This window comes from Lactuca saligna, chromosome 9 (genome assembly GCF_052625555.1).
Source record: "Lactuca saligna cultivar CGN05327 chromosome 9, ASM5262555v1, whole genome shotgun sequence".
Taxonomy (NCBI): Eukaryota; Viridiplantae; Streptophyta; class Magnoliopsida; order Asterales; family Asteraceae; genus Lactuca; species Lactuca saligna.
Window position 1 is genome coordinate 175,061,084 of NC_136425.1, and position 8,642 is coordinate 175,069,725.

General features: G+C 29.6%; 1 long non-coding RNA gene across 2 annotated transcripts; it reads left to right on the plus strand.

Moving 5' to 3' along the window:
* The first annotated feature begins 2,300 nt into the window (after nt 1-2,300).
* On the plus strand, nt 2,301-4,499 carry LOC145018274 (uncharacterized). 2 transcript variants are annotated; one of them, XR_013666933.1, is made up of 3 exons: nt 2,304-2,644; nt 2,865-3,187; nt 3,270-4,499. It is a non-coding gene; the product is annotated as an uncharacterized LOC145018274 (long non-coding RNA). The 2 variants fall into 2 exon arrangements; XR_013666932.1 differs by having other exon boundaries at nt 2,301-2,644; nt 2,865-4,499.
* Nucleotides 4,500-8,642: the final 4,143 nt, after the last annotated feature.

The following is an 8,642-nucleotide window of genomic DNA, read 5'->3' on the forward strand; positions in this document are numbered from 1 at the left end:
AATTAAGATAATTAATTACCAATACTTTTTGTTTTTGCAAATGTAGGTGGGATTCAAATACCTGATCACCAATCTGTTGAGGGACTTGTTGCCCAACCGTGTTCCACTAGGAAGACGTATAAAAAAAATTAATCTTTTCTTTTTGGTTTATCATTGAAATTCATTACCTATTTTATTTCTTTATGATCATGAGGTCAATCTTTCATAATGTCCATAAATGGATTGGGTTAAGTTATGTTGCATGTATCTTTTAATCTGCAGAGTGCTGATTGCATATCAAAACGGGTTGACAATTTTATGGGCTGTGGGTATGGTCAATTTTCTATATATGGGTTTTATTTTCAACTTAATCCAAAAAATGCTATGTATTCATTTTTACACAAGGTATTGTTTACCATTACATTTGTTTGTTATTTGGGTGAAATAAGAATCATTACTATTTTTCTTAACTCATTATGTCATAATGCATCCGTTGCTCAGTGACTAATTTGTAATCTTTCTGTTTTTCCGATTTCTTTGGCGTGTCCAACCCCGTAAAACGAGATTTTTTCCTAGTTAATATACATATGAAAGGCATAACAGCCTTATGAACTGTAAAGTATGTGAGGGCGCCTGCTTTTTGACATAAATGGTCCCTAAACTTTAATAAGATTGTTAATTTAGGCTCACTTTTTTAATTTTATTTAGTTTTGGGCCATTTTTTTTAAGTCTAAAACCAGTTGGACCACTTTTGATTTTTTTTTTAGTTAAATTTTTTTTAAGCAAAGCCAACATCACTTACTAGTTATTTTTAATACTCCCTGTTTTGTGATAACTTGCTAGTTTTTATTTTAATTTCTTTTACACTTAAAATCACAAGTTACAAAACAACCTTTGTAGTTTGATAATTTAAACTTCTATCTTTAAATTTTATTAGTTTGGAGTATTAAATTTGAAGGGGAGGGGGGGGGGGGGGGGGGGAATTTTATTATTTGAAAATGTTGACTTTTACTAAAGTTATGATGAAAAATATAATTACGAAATCTTATAAAATTATTAGTTGTTTGAACGAAACATATTGATAGTTTAAAACCATGAACACATATAATGTTTTTTTCTAGGATTGTAGTCTTAAAGAGCATGTTGGTTAAACACAGGGTACATGTCTGCAAATAGCGTGACGACATCTAATTAAGACCTAATGCCAACAATGTGAGTTTTTTTTCGTGTTTTGTGGTTGCTCACACATAAATGTTTATCATATGTTTATTATGCGGTTATTTATTTATTTATTAGTAGTATGTTTTGTGATAAGTATGGTTGCGTGCAAATATTATTTTGGATTTATTATATACCGTGGGTGTTTTTTTAGATGACATGTTTAGCGGGAATGGGTAGGTGTTTAATCGTCGTGATCATATGATAGATGTGTGCGACCGGCGAGGATGAGAATTGAGAATCATAGTCATTTCCTTGGATATTTAAAATTCTTGAGTAGAATTTGATAGGTTGTAACGGGGGGGGGGGGGGGGGGGGGGGAACGAGCCACTGGTTCTTTCTTTCGATAATTAATCATTTCCTTAAATTATACTATCGGGTGATATGTTTTGCTGAACATATATGATAAAGCTATTTTTTTAAGTGATGAACATGTATCTGCAACATGAACTCACTAGGCCTTAGGCTTACCCTTTTAGAAATTTTAAATGTGCGCAATTTAGGAAACTATTTACCAAGTAGCACTAAGAAGGCTAATGAGAATGGTTGATCAACAAGACTGCAAATGAGTTCCGCAAAGACGTAACACCCGAAGCTCTTCGGTTGAAGACTTTATTTTGTTTTATTATGTTTTCACTGTAGTTTAGTCTATAATTAAGTTTATAATTGATCTTGGGAGATGTTGAAACGATTATTTTTCATTTAATCGATATTTGAAAAGTGGAGTGTTATAAAACACCGTTTTCTTATTCACCGTATTTGGTAGATGAATTGCTCTATCACTTTAACTCAAGCTCTGTAAATTATCGAAAGGGGATAAACATAAATTTACATTTAATAAGTTTATGTCATACCACCTTAGATGTCAAAAGTAAGCTAAGCAATGTAAAATTACAATCCCCTAATCTAATAAATAAGTACAATTTTGCCACGTAGCCCTCCAAAATCAAATTTTCCCTCTCAAATTATTAACTGAATTTCCAAAAATAACCATTGGTTTATTCAACTCATGGTAGAGAAAAATTAGGAATGAGATTTGCATTTTAAATGGAAACATGATTCCTCCATTTTACTTATATATCTTCTCCCGTTTTTTCTGCTTTTAAACACGTGGAATTGTAATCTCCTAGAAGATATGAATTATCAACCCAAATCTCCCTAAATCGGATATATATCATCAATACAAATCAGTATATTACTTCCTTCTTTATTCTTTATCTCCCCCGTTTCTCGCTATAACCCTATCAGAGATGACAAAGAAGGAGAAGCCAAATTTCTGTTAAATAATTGTTGCTATGCAACAACCAGAACAGTTCATGATTGATCTTTTCCAGGAGATTACAACTTCAAAAGCTTCAAATTTTGAGATTCTGACTAGGCTGAGCGCAGATCCGAGCAACGTTGATCTTTCGGTTGAAGGTTGTTGCTTTAAACCCCCGTACTTATGGTAATCATCGTTGCTCATCATCTCCATTAATTTCCTTATTCACGAGCAAATCCTTTCAGACGTAAACTTTAACTGTTGATCTGTTAATTAGGGTTTTCATGCATATTTCAATCGATTTTTGAAATTAGTGATTCTGTAGGTTCCTTTGAAGTGTTTGTGTATTATATCCATGTGTAATAATGTGAGTATTTCGTTATTTGATTTTTTATTTTATCTGCAGAGAAGGCCACCGATCATTCCTAGATTTTTTTAGCGTAAGGAGCTGCATAATTTGAAATTTTGAGGTTAGGGTTTCTTTAAAAATGCTCATGTTGAACATTTAAATTTTGTTAATCACATTATAAAACCATATAGATGAGAATGAGTTAAAATTCAGCTTTGTTCTTGTAAATTAACTTATATATTAAAGTTTTCTTTTGTGGATATACACTTTTACTACCGCTGTTTACCCATAAACCATCAGTCACCACCATTACACTTCTTCTCTCTTCGGGCCATTCTCTGATTCTGCCGGATTTATTACTAGAGGTGAAGCAAGTGAAGGTAAACAAAAAATCACTATTTGTCTTCTTTAAAGATTTTGTTTACAAGATCTAAAAGGTTGTTATTTTTCTGGTTTCTAAAGCTTTTGAATCATGGTGAAAGCCTTATAATTACTTCAGAAGGCATTTAGGATGATTTGTTGACGGAAACCGCAATCGAATATTGTCGTCGTTTGTTGTCTGTAGTTATGGTATTTTTTCCATTTTCTTATAAAACACTTTTTCTCCTCTCTATCACCCATAATATAAGGTTAAAATATAGAGATTTGACATTGATATTACTGATTAAATCACTCCTTTCTGGATCAATTAAGGTGCTTTTCGTTAAAAATCTAGATTTAGAATCATATGGATTTTCATTAATAGAAGTAACTACACCTAGGGATAAGTTGTTTTGTGGAAGCGATTTTTTTTTTTTTTTTCTTTTCTGAAAGATAGTTGCATGACTCACTTGTTAAAGAAATTTTGGTGAATTTTAAATTTTTTAATCAATTTGTGTAGTTTGGGATCAATTAAGTATGTGTAATGCAATTTCTTGGCACTTGAAAACTTTAATAAATTTTGAAGTTTGTTAATTTTTGTCGGAAATTAGTTTTTTATCAAGCGTATAACCAATGCATCGATGATATTGAGGTTGAATGTGCAATGTTATGTATAAGCATGTATTTGAGCTCGATTTAGTGTATCCCACCAAACAAGCTTCTATGAAAGGGGAGGAAGAATTAATAGACATTGGCTTCCAAGTATAGTGACTTGGTATGAATGGATTTGACGAAATCTGATTAAAGGGAGTTTCAAAGCTTAATCATCTTAGAGTCATTTGTCAATAAAAAGTTTATAAATACCTCAATACTATACTTTTTAGTGATCTTTGCTTAAAAGGGATCTTTTATATGCTCTTTGCAGGTATGTGTTTTGACCTTTTTGCCCCTCTAATGTTTTATATTTACCTTTACCGTTTCATATTTTCCTGGCAACACTAACAATTGCAGCTTTGAGGATACTTTAGTTTGATATCACAAAAAACTATATACACTATACAAATGATGATTAGGTGGTGTTTTCTTTTTGACTTAACGGTTTAATTTTAGCATACAGGACAATCAAACAAGGTTATATTTATGTTTTTTTTGATAGATATTCATTGTTTATTGTTTATGGGGTCTTAGTAGTTGGTTGCTATTAATGACAATTTTTTGTACAACTCGCAAATTATATAAATGGTGGCAATTATGTATATTATATCATTGAAAATGTGTAATCAAGTGCCCTGGTGTTGTATCTTCTACAATTATAATTGCACTTACGAGCAACGGGTACAACCATTTGGTAATGTAATCTCATAACCTATATATTTCAACCTTTTTTATATAACACCAAAGTAGCATTTATTGTTACATGGTCAAATTAGAAAAAATAAAACTTAATTAGATTGATAAAAATATATCTTTCAGCCAAATGTTGAGAGGGTTTAAGTCCCGCTTTGGAGAAAAAGTTGTAGAATAGAATTAGAATAGCGGGTGCCTTTTTTTATAGCACAATATTTAAACTTTGTGAAAAGGCTAAAATGGTAACTTGATTGAAAAACCAAGAATCCATTTGCTTTAACATAAAAACGATGATATTGTACTATTGTATTAGTTTGTATTTTTGGTTTTGAACCTTTGTTTCTAGCTACATCACGATGAACATAGTTATATCGCATTCAAATAGAATTAAAATAGTTTAAAAAAGCTGCAATATACAAAAGGGTTGGAAAATGACACTAGGTTCTTTTTTAAAAATAGATGATGCAAGTCCCAAAAATGAGACAAGTGGCAAAATACAAGAAAATTGTTTTTTCAAATTGAAGTGATATGGTTTGAATAATTTTTTGTTTGTTGTCGGGCAGTTTGGTCATTTTTGGAAATTACAAGAGAAAGTAAAAACAAAGTGTAATTTGGTCATTTGTTGATTTTTTTAGAGTTCAACTAAATTATAAAGAGTTTTAGAATGAGTTGGGTAGAAAGGATATTTTGGTAAGAAAAAAAAAATACATGAAAAAAAAGATTAAAATCAGCAAGATCCATGCTAATTGTAAGATTGTGTATTTTTCATTTATTGATTGCATGTGGTATTACATCTTTTTAACCAAAATTTACTCTTTGGTATTAGCAATTTCATAAAACACTAGTTGTGAGACCCGTATAATATACGGGTTGATTAAAACAAAATGTTAAGTACGAACGATTAAATAGAAATTTTATTTGAATTTGAAATTGAAATAATTGAAAACTATGAGAAAAAAAAATACAAAGAATAAATTAATTAAAATTATGTGTTTAGTGTTTACTAAACGGGTTAATTATAACAAAATATTAACCATAAAGGTTTAAACTGTAAATTTATTTGGAATTGAATTTGAAATTTAAAATTTAAAATTTAAAATTTGATAGTCATTATGGTAGGCTTAATTTATGGAAAGTAAATTAATGATATATTGAAAATGAAAATTAAAGCAATGACAAGTGGAAAATAAATATATCTCAAATTATGACAAAATGACATGTGGCTAATCTTATAAGAGAATGACATGTGGCAAAATCATTTTCATTTATTAGAGTAGATAAGTTGAAAATGGTTGAAAGTGCTTCCATAGTTTTGAATTAATGTTTACTCGTTTGCATTTAAAAATAATTATAATGAATTTTTGGGTTGGATTTTATTTTTGTATATGGAACAAAGAATGTGGGTTTATTTTACTAGGTTAAAATGGAAAATTTGTATCATGTTTATTATTTTGTTATGGATGGAATTAATTCCATCATTTTATTTAGTCCATTTTTTTTTACTTAGATACAAAAAACAAAGAAAGTAACTTATAAAAGTTTTAAGTGTGTTGTGCTTTTTTTTTTTTTTTTTTTTTTTTTTTTTTTTTTTTTTTTTTGTAGAATGTTACAAATACATTTCTATTATAACTATAATGGAATGATATATTATTCTATTATATAATCAATTTTTAAATCTATTTAAAATTAAAATCATGGGTTTCACGATTTTAACCTAGTAGGATTATATTTAAATCCTTAATTTCCACATCGACTCAATAAAATAATGGATACAAACCAAATTGGTACAATAACGAGTGTAATAAAATTAGCCCATAATTTCTATTGATTTATTCAATAAACCAATTTAATACATAATCATCAATAATTCAACAAATAATTCAACATGGGGTTTTACTATTTGGCATCATCAAAAAGCATAGATTGTATTTGTTTAATCCTTCATCTTGATCATATATATATATATATATATATATATATATATATATATATATATATATATATATATATATATATATATATATATATATATATATATATATATATATATATATATACTTGCATACATACCTTCATAAAGACCTTCACAAAATTGCCCAAATTAAACATTATTAATGACCAATGGATCTAAAAAGCTCTTTTTTCAACTCTATTTTACTTCGATAACGTTATCTTACAAAGCATACATAGTGCTTATCTATTTAATTGCGTAAACTACAATTACTATTATATTTGAGAACTAAATTCTATAATACTTAAAGACAAAATCTTTAGAAGTAAGAGTAAACCTTAAAACTCATAGTTGGTTAAAATCATTTTATCTACCCTCATATTATCATTTAATGTTGTACTAATTTTCCATATGCACAATCTTTACAATTTAGTCCCTTTATTATCTTAAAATTAGTTGTTAAATAGTTATATTTGTTTCATTGCAACGTGGACATTTATTCCAACAACCGGTCTACAAAAAGTAAAATTAATCATACCACCGAACAATATCGATCATGTCTTTCAATGCAACACGGACTTTCTCACCTTCCAATGATAGTAACAATTATTTACGCAAGTATCACAATATGATATGCATGTGAACAAATGGTGGAATCAAAGTGAAACAAACGGTTAAAGAATTTTAAAGACAAAGATCAACATTTATCTATTGGTTTTGCAATGACGGAGTATACAAAGAACTTTGCAGTGTATATTGGTTACATGGCCATGGACGAAATTGCTTGGAAAAACATAGTAACAACAATAAATGATGGGTCTAGACTAAGATACATTTATATAGCCCAAACATAAAGTAACAAAGGTATATGCGTGAGTGTTTTATCTTTATAATATATGAAGATGCTTCATTTGTCTTTAATGTTTTAGCATATGGTGTCATAGGTTTAATCAAACTTTTGCACTATAAATATACACTCGATTAGTACTTCTATATCAATCTAATCCAAAATGGCAAAAAGCACCAATCCTCTTGCCGTTATATTTGTTTTTCTCTTCATCTTCTTCCTAGTCTTGCGTATAGGTAAGCAAAAACCGAAAAACTGGTTCTCAATGAAAAAAAAATACATCGTTAATTGGTTGCTAAAAAGTATGTTGCTATTAGATTTTTTTTGCCCAACATTTTGTAAATTAGTGATGGTAATTTTATTGAACTTTGTCTGGTTTTATTTTTATATAATGTTGAATGTAACTGCAGATACAGTGGTGGGTACGAAAGAGACAAATAAGGTATGTGAGCGGAGAAGCAAGACATGGTCAGGGTTTTGTGGAGACTCAAAGCACTGTGATCAGCAATGTCGGGAATGGGAGGGGGCAAAACATGGAGCTTGTCACCGAGATGGGGTTGGGAGGGCATGCTTTTGCTATTTTAATTGCTAAATGTTACAAGATCGGTGAAGAACGGGCGATGTGTATTATGGGTTTCGTAATTTCTAGCTCTTTAAATAAAAGTAATAAGTGAAGGTTTAATTATTATTGTTGTAATGAATAAACGAGTGCTTTTAAATATTAAATAATTATTGTTTTTTTAAATGCAATATTTCATAGTTGTAATTTCACCAAAAGTATTTGATTCCAAAAATGATAAACCTCATAGAAAACAAAAATCCAAGAAATTCCATGGGATTGGATCGAGCCCAATATGAATATCACCATTGAATCGAATTTGATAGTAGATATAAAAAAAAAATTATATTTAGCTGAATCCGAATAAAAATACCGGTTGTCCAGTTTCATCGATTAAACATTCTCCCGTCCATGGGATTGGATTGAGCCCAATATGAATATTAGAGCTGTCAAATCGGGTAGTCGTGTCGTGTTTTTGTCTGAAACGACACGACACGACAATGTTTTGTATAACACGAACACAACACGACACGATATCGTGTTTTTTTCATTAACACGAAAACGAACAAATTAAAACACGACAACACGATACGACACGACAAAGATAATATTACATAATTATTAGTGTATTTCATTCATATTTTAAAATATATAACACGAAAAAAACGACAAACAAGAAAAAGACGACAAGCACATGCTTAATCGTGTCAATTTCGTGTCGATATTTAAACACGAACACGAAACGACACGACACCGTGTTGTTTAATCTTA